This window comes from Zea mays, chromosome 3, assembly GCF_902167145.1.
Source record: "Zea mays cultivar B73 chromosome 3, Zm-B73-REFERENCE-NAM-5.0, whole genome shotgun sequence".
NCBI lineage: Eukaryota > Viridiplantae > Streptophyta > Magnoliopsida > Poales > Poaceae > Zea > Zea mays.
Genome location: NC_050098.1, coordinates 39,033,983 through 39,053,089, shown reverse-complemented (window position 1 = coordinate 39,053,089; position 19,107 = coordinate 39,033,983). Strand labels below are relative to the sequence as shown.

The 19,107-nt window shown below is 45.7% G+C and overlaps 2 pseudogenes; both read right to left on the bottom strand.

Moving 5' to 3' along the window:
• Nucleotides 1–1,770: 1,770 nt before the first annotated feature.
• Nucleotides 1,771–2,398, bottom strand: LOC103651886 (uncharacterized; annotated as a pseudogene).
• A 12,929-nt stretch (nucleotides 2,399–15,327) lies between these two features.
• Nucleotides 15,328–15,999, bottom strand: LOC103649976 (uncharacterized; annotated as a pseudogene).
• Nucleotides 16,000–19,107: the final 3,108 nt, after the last annotated feature.

The following is a 19,107-nucleotide window of genomic DNA, read 5'->3' as shown; positions in this document are numbered from 1 at the left end:
CAGGACGAAGGTTATGAAAGACATGCCTTGATGACCATGATGAGAAGTGAAGAACATTCATACAAAGTACAGAAAGTAATATGATCTTTCGTAAACATTATTATTAATATATTTCCATTTATCTTATTTGTACAGACAATATTAAATTACAAATGTACCTTCGGCTTGAAGGAGTGAAAATACAAGTGCGACGCCAAAAGCGAATGCCAAGTCAGCGTGAACAGTACGGGAGTACTGTTCATCTATTTATAGGCACGGGATGTAGCCCGTGTAAAATTACATTAGTGCCCTTTATATTTATCAACAACTCTAAAGTAATTCTTCAGGGTCTAATTCGGCTTTTCATCTTTAAGTCGGTTCCCCTTTTCTACTGTCATGCCGAAGCTTATCTGCGCATAGCTTCGTAATGATCTTTTCCTTCGTCACAAACGCCTTCCGTCCCACTCAAGCTTCGTCTTGACCATAATCTTATATACTCGTAATCCAATTCCAAAGATACCTGCTCACACATTTCACTTGGAAAATATTGTTAAATCATGTTTTTGAGGACCTTCGGAAGCCGAAGGCCCCAACAACTCCTCCCTACTTAGAGAGGCGAGGAGTATGGTTGTGGCTTGAGAGTTGAAGTGCTCGATTTGGGCCACCTCGTCCTCATCATAATCCTCATCCCCTACGGATGGTACCTGTGCTCCAAACTCAACAACATTCCATATACTTTTGTGGAGTGAGGTTAGATGAAATTTCATTAAATCACTCCACCTAGCATAATCTTCACCGTCAAAGGTTGGCGGTTTGCCTAATGGAACGGAAAGTAATGGAGTATGTCTAGAAGTGCGAGGATAGTTTAAGGGGATCTTACTAAACTTCTTGCGCTCATGGCGCTTAGAAGTGACGGATGGCGCGTCGTGTGACACCCCAGGTGTCAATTTCACGTTATGTCGGGAGATTTATCCTAATCTCGGATGCTCAGTAAAAATTTCTCTTTCTCGCTCGCGTATGTCTCTAATTATCCAGATTATTCATTCACATTTCGCCGAATTCGGAATTATTAAATCTCACAGAAGGCCAATTTTGGAGCCTGTTAAAACTTTTAATTCTCGGCACGAATGCGAACTTGATAATCTATCTCGAATTATAAATCTCATCTGAAGCTCATTTAATCAAACTCTCGACGACTGTTATTTGATCTGAGCCCTAGTCTAATTCCTCGAACTTAGATCGATGTCTGACTATTTTAATCCGACTTCGTACTCTCAAACGGAATGCTTAATATGTCGTCATCAAATCAATTTTATCCGACTCGGCTAAATATCTCATGGCCTAACCGAACTCAAAACCCCGTATCGACAACAATTTTAAAATATCATGATTCGCCTTCTCCGACTAAAAATCCAAAGCCGATCGAATCTCAGGACGATTTATTTTCGAATCACGCGTAGGTAATTATTTTCGAGCGAAATCAAATTAGACTCTCGGTCGAGTTAATCGCCCGATCTTCCGAAATCTTTTTCGCTCTGATCTCCGTAGAGACGAATTCCACGGGAGCGTTTGTATTCCGGGAAATAATTAGCGATCCGATAATCCGTGTTTAATCAAAACACCATAAAATAAAATGGAAATAAATTAGCGCGGCCCGATTTAGTGTTTTGGGCCAAGCCCATTCTAGCCCATTAGGCCCATTAAGAAACCCTAACCCTAGCCCATGTCTATAAATAGGATCCCTCTCCCCTTGCACTTGGCAATTTTGCACTCCCACCCCTCAAAAAAATTTCAGCTGCCACTCTCTTCCTCCTCCCCACGCTGTCTTCTTCCTCCCCTTGCTGTCTTCACCGGCGCTCGTCCTCACATGGAAACCAGCTGCGCGCAGGAGTGCGGCAAGGCTTGGCCGATGCCCTCTGTTGCCGCCATGGCATCTCCCTTCCCCAAGCTCCAGCGTGCACACGGCAGCAGATCGTGGTGCCCCTCCTTGCAAGCTCGAGTTTCCCCATGGCGCCTGTCCCCGGGCATGGGCGAGCTCCTCTCTGCCCGATGATTTTTCCATGGCTGTGAGCTCCCCCTGGCTGCCATTTTCCCCAACTGTCGTCCTCTTGCTCTCCGGCCATCAGCAGCCAGCAGCTCTGCTCGCCCCCTTCCATGGCATTCGCCTCCCCTGCTCTTCCCTGCCCGGCCAGGGAACGCCCAGATCCTCGCCTCCCTGTTCCACACGCCCCAGCCATGGCGTTCTTCACTTCCCTGCTCCACGGGCTCGAGTCTCCACTCCCCCTGCAATGGATACTGACCAAGACTCCGCCTGGCGCTTGCTCCCTGCAATCGAGCAGCAGCGTCCCCAGCCTCCCATGGCGCCACCTGCGACTTCCTTGGCCGGCGCCCAAGTTCTAGCCCCTCCTCCCATGGGCATTCCCCAGCAGCAGCCCTACTATTCCCTCCCCATGGCGCCACCCCCTGCAGCCCCGCGCTGCGCATGCCCTGCGAGTACTCGACAAAATGCCTATGAAAGGCTTGGTGTTGTAGACAGCTCCGCCGACGACGCCGTCGACCCTCGGTGAGAACCCCGTTGTCCTCGCTGTTTTTCCGGCGTTTATGATGTTCAAGGAAATGTCGTCAACAATGTTTTGTGTTATCGCAGCTAGTGGTCGACGCCGCGCTTCGCGCTTGGCCCGTTCGATGAAATGCCAAGCCTTGTGGACAGCCCATGTGACTAGCCTCGAATTCGTCCAGGTTGTTCACTTGGTATTTTGTGGATTAATCTATTTAAGCTTTGGTCGATGTTTTGCATGTGTGTATATGTGTAAGAAAATGTATTGGTATGGATTGAAGTTTGTGGCGAAAGAAAAAGAAGTAGAAAAGAACTCGAATGTTTTTATATTTCGATAGGAATATATGCGATGTGTTGTTTGATGTGTGCGATTTGTAGTTGTACGATTATATTTTAGTCGATGTGATGTACATTGGTGTTGGAAGGTGTGTGGGCATAAAATGTTTTGGTCATATGTCGTAGCAAGGTTGCCTTCACGTTTTGGTAAGCAAATATGTTGTGTTGTTTAATGTGATGAGTAAATTGGAAATACATGGGATGCGAGGACTTAATTAGTGCACGTAGGTGTGTGTGTGTGCCGTGGTGTGATATAGTAGTGGTGGCGTGAGATATTTATTTGAGGTGCGCGGGTATATGCCGTAATGTGGTTATACTCGCGACGAAGAAAAGATGTATGTATTGTGACATGACGCTTAGGTCACTATTATATAATCGTGTGATGGGTGCTCGAAGACTGTATTTGTCGAATATGGTTAACTAGATGATATGCACATAATAATTGGTAACGATGATTTGGTGTAGAATGTTAGGGAGATGATCGCCTCTATGGTTGAAATGTTTGGTGGTATGTCGTAATTGGTTGTGTTAACAACGTGGAATTATGGTAGGCATCGTCAGTGTCCATGATGTATTAGATTAAGCGTTGTTATGCGATAAAACTAAAAACGTGAATGTCATATGTTGTGTTCCAATTGAGTTAGCCCGTAGATTTAATATGTGTCATTCGCAATGAATTATTAGTAGGGCCTAAATGGTGAGTTATGTGTGAACTGTGTTAGAGCCTTCCGAGATAAATAGATTTAACCTATGCTATGTTGTCATGCAAATAACCTAGAAAGGTGGTATATGTTAATAATTGGAAGGACAGTCGTTTAAATTGGTCAGTCCAATTAAGAATGATTTTGCGTGTGAGGTGAGGTGGTGACATGCCAAAGTAGTCATCGCTTCCCTATGTTTATAAGTGAGTCAATACCCATTAGGCGTTCATTAAATTTCACGTCGCACATAGTGTATGGTTGTATTCGTGACAAGGAGGTGTAGGTTTTACTCAATTATAAGTTTGGTTGATGTGGCTAGGAAATTTGTTTCGGTTTGGGTAATGAAGTGGTGACGTGACCAAGTAGTTCCCCCCCCCCGGTTATGAGTCGAGTCTAGATGTGTTATGCCTTCGCCGTGATACCCATCGCATATGCTAATTGGATGTATATAAAAAAATGAAATAGGCGCATCATATGATTTAGTGGTACTGGGATTGTGATCTAAGTGCATTATATATGTGTGATGAGTGTTGGGCTTGAGGATTGTCATTCGGGCGAAGAAGGTGTAATATACTTATATGCGTAGTATGATTAAGCTAGTAATACGAAATGACACGGATAAAAATTAGTAAGTCTACTTGTTAGTCCTCATTTGATTATTTTAACTCTAACAAATGTCAAAGTGTTATAATAATTCAAGTCTCTAGAACGCGGCCATTCTTGAATTGTATAGAAGCTGAAATATATTGATTGCTGTTTTGGGCTGCACGTACTTTTTTTGGTGTGCTGTATGTTTGATGAACTAAATTGTGTTTTCTGTAGATATGTGCTATAGAAAAGTGGTAGATAATTTTATTATCTTTCTGGTGTTAAAATTTGACATCCATAAGTCTGACTGTTTAGCAGTTATGTTGTTCACAAATTCAGTAACTGAATCTGTCCACTTTCTGTACAGATTTCAGAAACTGTATTGTTTGTCTAATTTAATGTTACAATCAGCGCATGGTCGTTATAAGAAAGTTGTGGATGTTTTTCTTATCTTGCTTGTGTTAAAATTTCATAACCATAGGCCTGACAGTTTAGGAGTTATGAATTTTGCAAACTGGTTGCTGTGTTCTGTCCACCGTCAGAACAGATTTTGAAAACTGCGTTGTTTGATTCAGTTAATGTTACTGATGCATTTGTAGGCTGCCAGTACCAGAGGCGCAGGCGCCAGGATCCAGCAAAAGGAGCAGCAGAATCAAACAAGGAAAGTGATCAGAAAAGTGGCTAGCAATCGGGTTAGTAGGCAAGCTTTTATTACAGGGAGATATGCATTAGTTTGTTTCCAGAATAAAGGATATGCATTAGTTTACTTCCAGTTTCAGTTATTTAGTTCCTTTTGAAGAGGTCGCCTCATACTATAAAGGCAGACCCGTAGTTTGTATTAGGATAATCGAGGAATAAAGTCTCCCTGCAGTTGGGCGGGACTATCTCGGTCATCGTGGCTCGGCAAGCTGCCAGCCGCGGTGACAACGTCCGCCTACCTAGCCACAGTTCTTACCCTCTCAGATCTGTTCCTGGTTCTAGCCTCCTCCTCCTCTCACCTCTACGGTCACCAAAGAGGCCCTCCAGAGGGGGCCGCATCAATTTGGTATCAGAGGCCAGTGGAGCATCGACACCTCTGCCCGGCTCCATGGGGAACGTTCCTGAGGATTCCATTGAAGAGAAGCTGGACCGCCTGCTCGCCCAAGTCTCCACGCTCAACACGCACATGGCGCTGCACGATCAGCGGCTCGCGCGTATGGAGCAGCTCGTCCTGCCGGGGACCGATACCGCGACCGGCCTTCACGGCACCCAGCAGAGCGCGGGCGGCGATCACACCGACAAAGGGGGCGCCGCCAAGAACGACGCGGATCCTCTACAGGAGTCGGATGGATCCCCCTTGCCGCTCGACCGTCATCTCCACGATCGACGTCGCGCCACTGGGGCGCCTTCTGATGACAACGATGGCAGCGCCACCGACGACTCCCTCAACACCGATTGGCGGGAGGACCGCCGCATCTCCAAGGGCCGGCGGGGCGCTGGACGTGAGGACTTCCGTCCGGACGACAGGCGCAGTGGGGATTTCCGTCGAGAGGACCGGCACGGAGGGCGCGATCCCGCTGGTGGCGCCTTCCAACGGCGCCACAACTGGCGACCAGAGGGTCGCGACCGGCGTCGGCGGGACGATTTCTACGACCGTGATCGCTACGAGGATCACAATCAACGGCCCAAACTGAAGTTTCCATCGTTCGACGGTGAATCCGATCCCCTCCCATGGCTCAACAAGTGCGAAACCTATTTTCGGGGGATGCGCACACTCGACGACGATAGAGTGTGGGTGGCGTCCCTGCACTTGGACGGTGCAGCATTGGATTGGTACTTCGGCTTCAAGCTCGACTACGGTCTGGTGCCGTGGCGCCGCTTTGCCAAGTACATCAACATGCGGTTCGGGCCTCCGCTGCGACACAATAGCCTGGCGGAGCTGAAGGACTTGTATCGCACCGACACCGTGGAGGACTACCAGCGACAGTTCTCCCAGCTCCTGTGTCGCGCGCAAGACGTCACGTCGCACCAGCAGGTCGAGCTCTTTACTGCAGGCCTGGGGGAACCCTTGCGAACGGAGGTCGAGCTGAAGCGACCACCGAACCTCCAAACAGCCATGAGCTTGGCCCGGGCTCACGAGCGTCGGCTTACCCACGCTGCACCACCAGCCGGCCGATCGTCCTCAAAGGCCCTCCCTCCGGCGACCACGTCCAAGCTGGGGGGTGCACCACGACCTCGCATGAAGCGACTCTCGTCGGAGGAGCTGGCAGCCAAGCGCGCCAATGGTGAGTGCTATCACTGCACCGAGAAATATACGACAGACCACAAGTGTGCAGGCAAGGGCGTTTTCCTCATCGAGATGGACGACGACGCCGACGCGGAGTCCGTACAAGAAGAGCTGGGGATCTCCCTGCACGCCTTAACAGGGATCGACGTGGGCAACACGATGAAACTCCCAGTCGTCATCAACGGAGTCTCCCTAGTCGCCTTGGTGGACTCGGGATCGACTCATACCTTCATCCAGGAGGGACTGGTGTCCAAGCTGGGGCTCATGGTGGAACGCCGGACCGGCCTCTCTGTCAAGGTGGCGAACGGCGATCGTGTCCCAGCACGGGCGTATGCCACCAGGTGGCTATCTCCATCGACAAGGACACCTTCGACATCTCCTGCTACACACTCGCGATGGATGGCTTCGACGTCGTCTCGGGGTACAATGGCTGCGTACCCTGGGGCCGATCTTGTGGAACTTCGCCGACCTCACCATGGCGTTCTAGCACAAGGAACGGGCTGTCCGCTGGTCCGGGATCGGTGGCCCTCAGCCGCAGCTCGCTGCGCTGGCCGTCACGAGGGATCTCCTGACGACCCTACTCGACTCCTTCACCGACATCTTCGACGAACCGCGCAGCCTCCCACCCCCTCGACGCCATGACCATCGCATCACACTTCTGCCAGGAACAACACCAGTTGCGGTAAAACCATACCGTTACCCGCAGCTGCTGAAGGATGAGATCGAGAAACAATGCGAGGCTATGCTGCAGCAAGGCATCATCCGGGAATGCTCATCGGCATACTCCTCCCCGGTTCTCCTGGTCCGGAAAGCGGATGGGTCATGGCGATTCTGCATCGACTACCGTGAGCTCAACAGCAAAACGGTAAAGGACTCCTTTCCTATCCCAGTAGTAGATGAACTGTTGGATGAACTCCGAGGTGCGAGGTTCTTCACCAAGCTTGACCTCCGCAGCGGATATCATCAAGTTCGCATGAGTCCGGATGACATCAACAAGACAGCATTCTGCACACACCGCGGAAAATTTGAGTTCCTCGTCATGCCCTTTGGGTTGACAAACGCACCCTCCACCTTTCAGTCCTTGATGAATGACATCCTCAAAGCTTATATTCGGAAGTTTGTCCTGGTATTTTTTGATGACATACTGATTTTCAGCAAGACATGGGCAGAACATTTGCAGCATGTGAAACAGGTCTTCCAAGTCCTACGCGACAACAAGTTATTCCTGAAGCGCTCCAAGTGTTTCTTCGGGGAAGAAACAGTGTCTTATCTAGGACACATCATTTCCAAAGCCAGCGTCGCCATGGATCCCGCAAAGATCGAGGCGGTGGAGGCATGGCCTCGCCCGCAGTCTCTCCGGGCGCTGCGGGGCTTCCTTGGCCTCACCGGCTACTACCGCAAATTCATCGCTGGCTATGGCGAGGTGGCTGCCCCGCTAACAACCCTCTTGAAGAAAGAGGCCTTTCGGTGGTCGGACGCTGCAGATGCAGCCTTCCTACAACTTAAACACTCCTTGATGACAGCACCACTCCTCCAAATGCTGGACTTCTCCAAGCGCTTCATGGTAGACTGTGATGCCTCAGGAGCAGGGTTCGGCGCTGTGCTCCATCAAGGTGATGGTGCAATTGCCTTCTTCAGCCGTGCAGTTGTGCCCCATCACCAGAAATTGCCCGCTTATGAGCGGGAATTGATCGGTTTGGTCAAGGTCGTCCGCAACTGGCGGCCATATCTCTGGGGACGTGCATTTACAGTCAGGACAGATCATTACAGTTTGAAGTTCATCTTGGACCAGCGGCTCTCCACCATTCCCCAATACACATGGGTCAGTAAATTATTTGGCTATGATTTGACTGTTGAATATCGTCCGGGCAAATTGAATGGTGCTGCAGATGCTTTATCTCGGCGGGAGGAACCAATGGGCACTGTGCACAGCATATCACTCCCAATATTCTCGCTGTTTGACAACTTGCGAGATGAGGCGGCCACTAATTCCCAGGTGCAGGCTATCCGTGCTCAGTTGGAAGCAGGAACAGCCAAAGCAGCATGGACTGAAGTAGATGGGTTGCTGCTATTTAAAGGCAAGATCTTCGTCCCAGATGCATCAGCTATGTGGCCACTCCTCTTGGCCGATGCCCATGATGGGGCGCATGAAGGTGTAGAGAAGACGGTGCACCGTTGGCGGGCTACATTTTATAATGCTCATGCCCTCCAACGAATTAGAGAATATGTGAAGGGCTGCTTTGTATGTCAACGCAACAAGTCAGTCCACTTACACCCTGCCGGGCTACTGCAACCATTACCAATTCCAGCAGGTATTTGGAGTGATATTTCCATGGATTTTGTGGAAGGTTTTTCCAAGGTGGGCGGTAAATCAGTAATTCTCACAGTGGTGGACAGATTTTCCAAAATGGCGCATTTCATTCCATTAGGCCACCCATACACAGCAGCCTCAGTCGCCAAGGCCTTCTTTGATGGCATTGTCCGGCTTCATGGTTTTCCTTGCTCCATTGTTAGTGATCGGGACACGGTTTTCACTAGTGCTTTTTGGACCGAACTGTTTCGCTTAGCCGGGGTCAAGCTGCACATGAGTTCCGCCTTTCATCCTCAATCTGATGGCCAGTCGGAAGTGGTCAATCGGATCATTATCATGTATCTTCGCTGCCTAGCCGGCGACCGTCCAAGAACTTGGTTACAGTGGTTACCATGGGCAGAATTTTGTTACAACACTTCGTACCACTCCGCCCTCAAATGTTCCCCCTTTCGGTTAGTTTATGGCCGAGAGCCACCAACATTATTAGCTTACCATCCTGGTGTCGCAAAGGTGGCAGCGATAGATCAGCAGCTCCAGGAACGAGATGAATTTCTGACTGAAATCAAGGAAAGGTTGGTACAAGCACAACTTGTGATGAAGACATATCAGGATCAGTCACGACGAGAGGTTGAATTCCAAGAAGGCGACTGGGTATGGCTCCGTTTACAACAGCGAACAGCAGTGGGTGTCACCGCGGCTGGTCCGTCGAAATTGGGTCCTCGCTTCTTTGGGCCATACCAGGTAACAAGTCGCATTGGGAAAGTCTCTTATAAGTTGCAGCTGCCAGCACGTGCCCGGATCCATGACGTCTTCCATGTATCCTTGTTAAAAAAGTTTGAAGGCACAGCACCAACCGCCATAGTTCCATTACCCGAAATTCTGCATGGCAGAGTCATTCCAACTCCAGACAAGGTCCTTAAGGCTCGGCTGAATCGAGGAGTTTGGGAACTCTTAGTCCATTGGGTGGGTCGACCAGCATCAGATGCCTCTTGGGAACAATTGGAAGACTTCACACAGAAGTATCCTCTTTTTAAGCTCGCAGACGAGCTGTTTCTTGTGGAGGGGAGAAATGTTACTGATGCATTTGTAGGCTGCCAGTACCAGAGACGCAGGCGCCAGGATCCAGCAAAAGGAGCAGCAGAATCAAACAAGGAAAGTGATCAGAAAAGTGGCTAGCAATCGGGTTAGTAGGCAAGCTTTTATTACAGGGAGATATGCATTAGTTTGTTTCCAGAATAAGGGATATGCATTAGTTTACTTCCAGTTTCAGTTATTTAGTTCCTTTTGAAGAGGTCGCCTCATACTATAAAGGCAGACATGTAGTTTGTATTAGGATCATCGAGGAATAAAGTCTCCCTGCAGTTGGGCGGGACTATCTCGGTCATCGTGGCTCGGCAAGCTGCCAGCCGCGGTGACGACGTCCGCCTACCTAGCCACATTTCTTACCCTCTCAGATTTGTTCCTGGTTCTAGCCTCCTCCTCCTCTCACCTCTACGGTCACCAAAGAGGCCCTCCAGAGGGGGCCGCATCAGTTAAGCACAGAATCACTTCTTGGTGATTATAAAAGTTATGTAGTGCAATTGCCAAGCTTTCCAAAAAGTCTTGGATCACTATTTTTGGTGGTCTAAAGATTAAGTTATGGATGTTTAAAGTCTGAAGACTGAATCTGTCCAGTTCTGGACAGCACAGCCTTCATAGTGTATTTTACCCTTGATACATGTTAAACCAGCCAGTGATGTTTATAAATAAATTGTAGAACATTTAATTAGCTCTCCAGAAAGTCTAAGATCACTTTGTTTGGATGTCTGAATCTTTAGTTGTAAATTTTTGAAGCTGCAAGTCTGAATCTGTCCAAATCTGGACAGAGCTGCTGTGTTTGCACAATTCGACCTTGCTAAGAGTCTAATCATATTGAGATGATAATACCAAAATTGTAGAACACTTTCTAAACTTTCCAGAAAGTCCTAGTTTAATATTTTTGAACTAATAATTGAAAAGTTATGATAAAAACAAGTGACTGTTGTATTGTTGTCCAAAAATTCTGCTAGTGCCTATTTGATTGTTAGTTCACCCTTTTGGCTAAAAATTGGTTAGCACTAAATTAATATAGACTTGCCATGACTAAGCGTAATAATGCATGTGTGTCATGTTTTATATGTTTCTTCTTTAGTTGATTGTGATATAGAATTTCCATAGACATTGATGCCTATGTCATCGGTTAAACTTGTGTTGGATGCTTTTGTGTGATAAATAGAAGAACTAATGAAAAGCCGTAGCAAATTAAATAAACCCTTGTACTTATGGGGTCGTATTTGTGTTGCGTAAATATACAAAATGTTTGTCGTCTTTTAGTGGTGTTAACGTTGTGCGCTCGATGATATGTAGTTAGCTAACGCTAGTGTGTGTGGTTGCTTGTGATGTCTCGCTACTTAGTGTTTAATTCGCTAGCATGTACTTAAAGTATCTTGTGCTATTTCATTATATTCATACATATGCATCTTGCACCTCATATAGGACCGAGAGATGATGATCGAGCCAGTGATGTGGTGCCAACCACAAGATGCAGTTGGTGGACGACCTGAAGAATGGTGGACTCACCCAGTGGATGCTCGCCAAGCGAGTACCTCCCCCAACAAACACTACCTAAGTGTTAAATTAAAGGCAAGCCCCAGTTTTATGCATAACCTGTTATTTATGCTATTTTACTACACTTATTGATTGTAGGATTGAATGTGCACTTAAGTGTAGGAGTTGTTTGAAACCCTAGTTGCATGATCTCAGGAATCCCATTGAGATGAATACTAGTATGCTAAGTCGAGTAGCTGCTTTATTAATTAGGGATTTCGGTAGAAGTCGAGTGATTTTTCTAGCACTCGCGCGAGGTCAGGAAATTGATTGTATCCACTTTCTTATCATAATGATGCTGGTTTGTGGACAACAATCCATGGGGATTGGTTGTCCACGGGATAAAAATTGGAATAAGGATTAAGGTGTGGTACCGTGAGTCAAGCGTTTGAACGTACTAAACACATACCGAGAAATATGGTAAATCGGTAAGCCTAGTACCTGAGTGAACCTGCCCGCAGACATATCCCCTCACGCGACCTGAGACGTGGTCTCCCATTCCGGTTATGGTGGGTACAAGTGCGGTCACTGCACGACGGCAGTCGGGGTCAGTGAGGCATTGTACGCCAAGGTGGTGAGCCCTGATCTGTTGCCAGGGAATCGATGGGGACGGTTGAGGTGTGTGGGGACGGAGTGCCCCTACATGTCGTGTGTTTAGGTTTACCTTGCAAGGTTTAAAAACTCGATTCGAATCGTCTGTTTCTCGCAGCTAATGAGACTGCTTGATCCATGCTGCTACATTGAGTAACAAGTGGAATTTTGATGAGATGATACAAGATGTTGATTGCTAAAAATATTTGCTACTATGTATGAGTAGATAGTACATATTTAGTCTTAAGAGAGTCACACTTAATTTGACAAAGTTAAAACTTGCTTTACAAACTCAGCTAGTGCTTTTGGCAACCAAACCCCACAGCCAAACAGCTGCATGTCTAGAGGTAGAGGAGTAGACTCCTCACACCGGGTAAGTCTAGCTGAGTATTAGTATACTCAGCCTTGCTTGTGGCATAATTTTTGCAGGTACTCTTTAGGATGATTGGTTGCTGGTGTGACTTGGCCTTCATCCCTGCCACCAGGATAGATGGTCGAGAGGGTTATTGCTTCCGCAGGAGAGGACCAGGAGGAGTAGCGTGGCCAGGCTTCGCCATGTTACTCGGTTTTCTCCATTTAGTTATTTCCGCTGCACTAAAAATATTGTTATTGCCTTTGAAACTCCGATAATGTAATCAATATTGATACTTATTAAATTTGTGGTATTATGCTTTATTGTATTTCTCTGTGCCTCACCTTCGAGTGAGCTAGTGGTATTCGATCCTGGTAAGTGGCTTTATCGGACTAGATCCGAGGGACTGACGAGTTATTCCTGTTTAAGTGTGTTGCTGCCCTTAAGGGTGCGACTTGGGCACTTAAGCTAGAATAATTCGGGCGGTTCCGCCACAGCTGGTATCGGAGCGAATACCAGTACAGAGAAAGTCAATAAGTCATGATTACCAACCTTTTCCAAAGTAAAACTTGTTAGAAACCAATGTTGGATAGATCGTCAGGACGATAAGTTAGACCTAGGACGTGAAGCCTTAGGAAATAGATGGGTAGCTAGGTGGCTATTTATATAGGCCATAAAGGCTACTACTACTACTATTAATAAGGATGTTGTAGAAGCACCCGAAAAATTAGTTAGGTCTGAGAAGACGCCTAGAATGAGCATGCATCATGATTGTCGCATTATAAATGTCTCTTGTGCACCAACATGCTTCTCTCACCTTTATTCCAATAATAGGAACTTGTGAATAATGTGATGTGCTGCTATGTTAGAAATGCTTTACCTCGTGACAGAGTAGGAAGTCTTGCTAGGTTGTGTTATGTGTTTCTCTTGCCTTGCTATCTAGGAGGTATTATAAATGTTCAACCCTTTTTGCAAAAAAAAATGTTGTTTGTTTCCTCATGAAAAGACCCCCGCCCAAACAACCTTGAACTTAGCAAGTGAAACCTCCTTAAAAACAAAAACAAAAAAATTCATGCTTGTGTTGGCATTTCCTAGCCCTTCAGTGTTTTATCCTTGAAGTTACACCTGCACAGCTTATAGACCTCCTTGTGCACTTGTGTCAAAAAAATTTATATATTTGTTGTTGGTGTCTAGTTACGCAAACCCTATCAAGGCAATGTTTCTTTCCATAAATCCTTGCTCCTAAAACATCATAGCATTTCTGTTAATCATCCTAGCTGATCCGGTTTGCCTACCTCTCCTTTTGCCTGGATCTGGTAATCCTCTTTCTTGTGAATCATGTTGGCTTTATCATCCGAATCTCGGGATCCTCTATGATTCTGCCCTATTATCTGGTTATCCGCTATAACCCATTCTCAAGTATCGGATGTCGATCAATCTAATCTCTCATTTCTAGTCTTTCTGATGCTCTTTCTCTAGGCATCATGACGTTGTTTTTGCCAACCTTATCTTTAAATGGCATATCCATGTGGATTAATGGATTTCGCTGTTGTCCTTTGTTCTCTCATGTCTCTAAAAGCTCAACAATCTATTTTGATCTCATGGTCGGTTCATCCTCATATCAAATCTCGTGCTAATATCTGATCTGATAATCTCCATGTTGATCATAAAATAGTTCTTTGAGTTGAAGAAAATTCTCATGTGATGCTCTTTTGCCAACAATCCTTGCTTCGACTTTAGTCACATTTTCTGAGCCATACTCTCATGGGCTCCATCTATTCGTGCTATGTGGATTTCTCATTGGTTGCGTTTGGTAATGGTGTCATGGCTAACGATTGATGGTGCCGCGACGAAACCGAGAGCCTACTATGGTGCACACATGGTTGAGCTGCTCGGCACGCGCTGGTACCGCGGTTAATAGTCGTGATCCATTATGGGACTATACCGATGTGCTCTCTTTTGTGAACATCCTCTCAAAGTGATCGCTGTATTTTGTCTCAGCATGTCGCGATATTCTATCCAAATCTGTCTCAAGTATCTTATCAGATACCCCCTCATGAATTTGCATCTATCTTTAGTCTGGGAGTTACATGCTTCCCCACCCTTGAAGATCCTCATTCGAATCTCGGGACGAGATTCTTTTTAAGGGGGGAAGGCTATGACACCCCATGTGTCAATTTCGCGTTATGTCGGGAGATTTATCCTAATCTCGGATGCTCAGTAAAAATTTCTCTTTCTCGCTCGCGTATGTCTCTGATTATCCAGATTATTCATTCACATTTTGCCGAATTCGGAATTATTAAATCTCACAGAAGGCCAATTTTGGAGCCTGTTAAAACTTTTAATTCTCGGCACGAATGCGAACTTGATAATCTATCTCGAATTATAAATCTCATCTGATGCTCATTTAATCAAACTCTCGATGACTGTTATTTGATCTGAGCCCTAGTCTAATTCCTCAAACTTAGATCGATGTCTGACTATTTTAATCCGACTCCGTACTCTCAAACGGAATGCTTAATATGTCGTCATCAAATCAATTTTATCCGACTCGGCTAAATATCTCATGGCCGAACCGAACTCAAAACCCCGTATCGACAATAATTTTAAAATATCACGATTCGCCTTCTCCGACTAAAAATCCAAAGCCGATCGAATCTCAGGACGATTTATTTTCGAATCACGCGTAGGTAATTATTTTCGAGCGAAATCAAATTAGACTCTCGGTCGAGTTAATCGCCCGATCTTCCGAAATCTTTTTCGCTCTGTTCTCCGTAGAGACGAATTCCGCGGGAGCGTTTGTATTCCGGGAAATAATTAGCGATCCGATAATCCGTGTTTAATCAAAACACCATAAAATAAAATGGAAATAAATTAGCGCGGCCCGATTTAGTGTTTTGGGCCAAGCCCATTCTAGCCCATTAGGCCCATTAAGAAACCCTAACCCTAGCCCATGTCTATAAATAGGATCCCTCTCCCCTTGCACTTGGCAATTTTGCACTCTCACCCCTCAAAAAAATTTCAGCCGCCACTCTCTTCCTCTTCCCCACGCTGTCTTCTTCCTCCCCTTGCTGTCTTCACCAGCGCTCGTCCTCACATGGAAACCAGCTGCGCGCAGGAGTGCGGCAAGGCTTGGCCGATGCCCTCTGTTGCCGCCATGGCATCTCCCTTCCCCAAGCTCCAGCGTGCACACGGCAGCAGATCGTGGTGCCCCTCCCTGCAAGCTCGAGTTTCCCCATGGCGCCTGTCCCCGGGCATGGGCGAGCTCCTCTCTGCCCTATGATTTTTCCATGGCTGTGACCTCCCCCTGGCTGCCATTTTCCCCAACCGTCGTCCTCTTGCTCTCCAGCCATCAGCAGCCAGCAGCTCTGCTCGCCCCCTTCCATGGCGTCTGCCTCCCCTGCTCTTCCCTGCCCGGCTAGGGAACGCCCAGATCCTCGCCTCCCTGCTCCACACGCCCCAGCCATGGAGTTCTTCACTTCCCTGCTCCATGGGCGCGAGTCTCCACTCCCCCTGCAATGGATACTGACCAAGACTCCGCCTGGCGCTTGCTCCCTGCAATCGAGCAGCAGCGTCCCCAGCCTCCCATGGCACCACCTGCGACTTCCATGGCCGGCGCCCAAGTTCCAGCCCCTCCTCCCATGGGCATTCCCCAGCAGCAGCCCTACTATTCCCTCCCCATGGCGCCACCCCCTGCAGTCCCGCGCTGCGCATGCCCTACGAGTACTCGACAAAATGCCTATGAAAGGCTTGGTGTTGTAGACAGCTCCGCCCACGACGCCGTCGACCCTTGGTGAGAACCCCGTTGTCCTCGCTGTTTTTCCGGCGTTTATGATGTTCAAGGAACTGTCGTCAACAATGTTTTGTGTTATCGCAGCTAGTGGTCGACGCCGCGCTTCGCGCTTGGCCCGTTCGATGAAATGCCAAGCCTTGCGGACAGCCCATGTGACTAGCCTCGAATTCATCCAGGTTGTTCACTTGGTATTTTGTGGATTAATCTATTTAAGCTTTGGTCGATGTTTTGCATGTGTGTATATGTGTAAGAAAATGTATTGGTATGGATTGAAGTTTGTGGCGAAAGAAAAAGAAGTAGAAAAGAACTCGAATGTTTTTATATTTCGATAGGAATATATGCGATGTGTTGTTTGATGTGTGCGATTTGTAGTTGTACGATTATATTTTAGTCGATGTGATGTACATTGGTGTTGGAAGGTGTGTGGGCATAAAATGTTTTGGTCATATGTCGTAGCAAGGTTGCCTTCACGTTTTGGTAAGCAAATATGTTGTGTTGTTTAATGTGATGAGTAAATTGGAAATACATGGGATGCGAGGATTTAATTAGTGCACGTAGGTGTGTGTGTGTGCCGTGGTGTGATATAGTAGTGGTGGCGTGAGATATTTATTTGAGGTGCGCGGGTATATGCCGTAATGTGGTTATACTCGCGACGAAGAAAAGATGTATGTATTGTGACATGACGCTTAGGTCGCTATTATATAATCGTGTGAAGGGTGCTCGAAGACTATATTTGTCGAATATGGTTAACTAGATGTTATGCACATAATAATTGGTAACGATGATTTGGTGTAGAACGTTAGGGAGATGATCGCCTCTATGGTTGAAATGTTTGGTGGTAGGTCGTAATTGGTTGTGTTAGCAACGTGGAATTATGGTAGGCATCGTCAGTGTCCATGATGTATTAGATTAAGCGTTGTTATGCGATAAAACTAAAAACGTGAATGTCATATGTTGTGTTCCAATTGAGTTAGCCCGTAGATTTAATATGTGTCGTTCGCAATGAATTATTAGTAGGGCCTAAATGGTGAGTTATGTGTGAACTGTGTTAGAGCCTTCCGAGATAAATAGATTTAACCTATGCTATGTTGTCATGCAAATAACCTAGAAAGGTGGTATATGTTAATAATTGGAAGGACAGTCGTTCAAATTGGTCAGTCCAATTAAGAATGATTTTGCGTGTGAGGTGAGGTGGTGACATGCCAAAGTAGTCATCGCTTCCCTATGTTTATAAGTGAGTCAATACCCATTAGGCGTTCATTAAATTTCACGTCGCACATAGTGTATGGTTGTATTCGTGACAAGGAGGTGTAGGTTTTACTCAATTAGAAGTTTGGTTGATGTGGCTAGGAAATTTGTTTCGGTTTGGGTAATGAAGTGGTGACATGACCAAGTAGTTCCCCCCCCCCCGGTTATGAGTCGAGTCTAGATGTGTTATGCCTTCGCCGTGATACCCATCGCATATGCTAATTGGATGTATATAAAAAATGAAATAGGCGCATCATATGATTTAGTGGTACTGGGATTGTGATCTAAGTGCATTATATATGTGTGATGAGTGTTGGGCTTGAGGATTGTCATTCGGGCGAAGAAGGTGTAATATACTTATATGCGTAGTATGATTAAGCTAGTAATACGAAATGACACGGATAAAAATTAGTAAGTCTACTTGTTAGTCCTCATTTGATTATTTTAACTCTAACAAATGTCAAAGTGTTATAATAATTCAAGTCTCTAGAACGCGGCCATTCTTGAATTGTATAGAAGCTGAAATGTATTGATTGCTGTTTTGGGCTGCACGTACTGTTTTCGGTGTGCTGTATGTTTGATGAAATAAATTGTGTTTTCTGTAGATATGTGCTATAGAAAAGTGGTAGATAATTTTATTATCTTTCTGGTGTTAAAATTTGACAGCCATAAGTCTGACTGTTTAGCAGTTATGCTGTTCACAAATTCAGTAACTGAATCTGTCCACTTTCTGTACAGATTTCAGAAACTGTATTGTTTGTCTAATTTAATGTTACAATCAGCGCATGGTCGTTATAAGAAAGTTGTGGATGTTTTTCTTATCTTGCTTGTGTTAAAATTTCATAACCATAGGCCTGACAGTTTAGGAGTTATGAATTTTGCAAACTGGTTGCTGTGTTCTGTTCACTGTCAGAACAGATTTTGAAAACTGCGTTGTTTGATTCAGTTAAGCACAGAATCACTTCTTGGTGATTATAAAAGTTATGTAGTGCAATTGCCAAGCTTTCCAAAAAGTCTTGGATCACTATTTTTGGTGGTCTGAAGATTAAGTTATGGATGTTTAAAGTCTGAAGACTGAATCTGTCCAGTTCTGGACAGCACAGCCTTCATAGTGTATTTTACCCTTGATACATGTTAAACCAGCCAGTGATGTTTATAAATAAATTGTAGAACATTTAATTAGCTATCCAGAAAGTCTAAGGTCACTTTGTTTGGATGTCTGAATCTTTAGTTGTGAATTTTTGAAGCTGCAAGTCTGAATCTGTCCAAATCTGGACAGAGCTGCTATGTTTGCACAATTCGACCTTGCTAAGAGTCTAATCATATTGAGATGATAATACCAAAATTGTAGAACACTTTCTAAGCTTTCCAGAAAGTCCTAGTTTAATATTTTTGAACTAATAATTGAAAAGTTATGATAAAAACAAGTGACTGCTGTATTGCTGTCCAAAAATTCTGCTAGTGCCTATTTGATTGTTAGTTCACCCTTTTGGCTAAAAATGGTTGGTTAGCACTAAATTAATATAGACTTGCCATGACTAAGTGTAATAATGCATGTGTGTCATGTTTTATATGTTTCTTCTTTAGTTGATTGTGATATAGAATTTCCATAGACATTGATGCCTATGTCATCGGTTAAACTTGTGTTGGATGCTTTTGTGTGATAAATAGAAGAACTAATGAAAAGCCGTAGCAAATTAAATAAACCCTTGTACTTATGGGGTCGTATTTGTGTTGCGTAAATATACAAAATGTTTGTC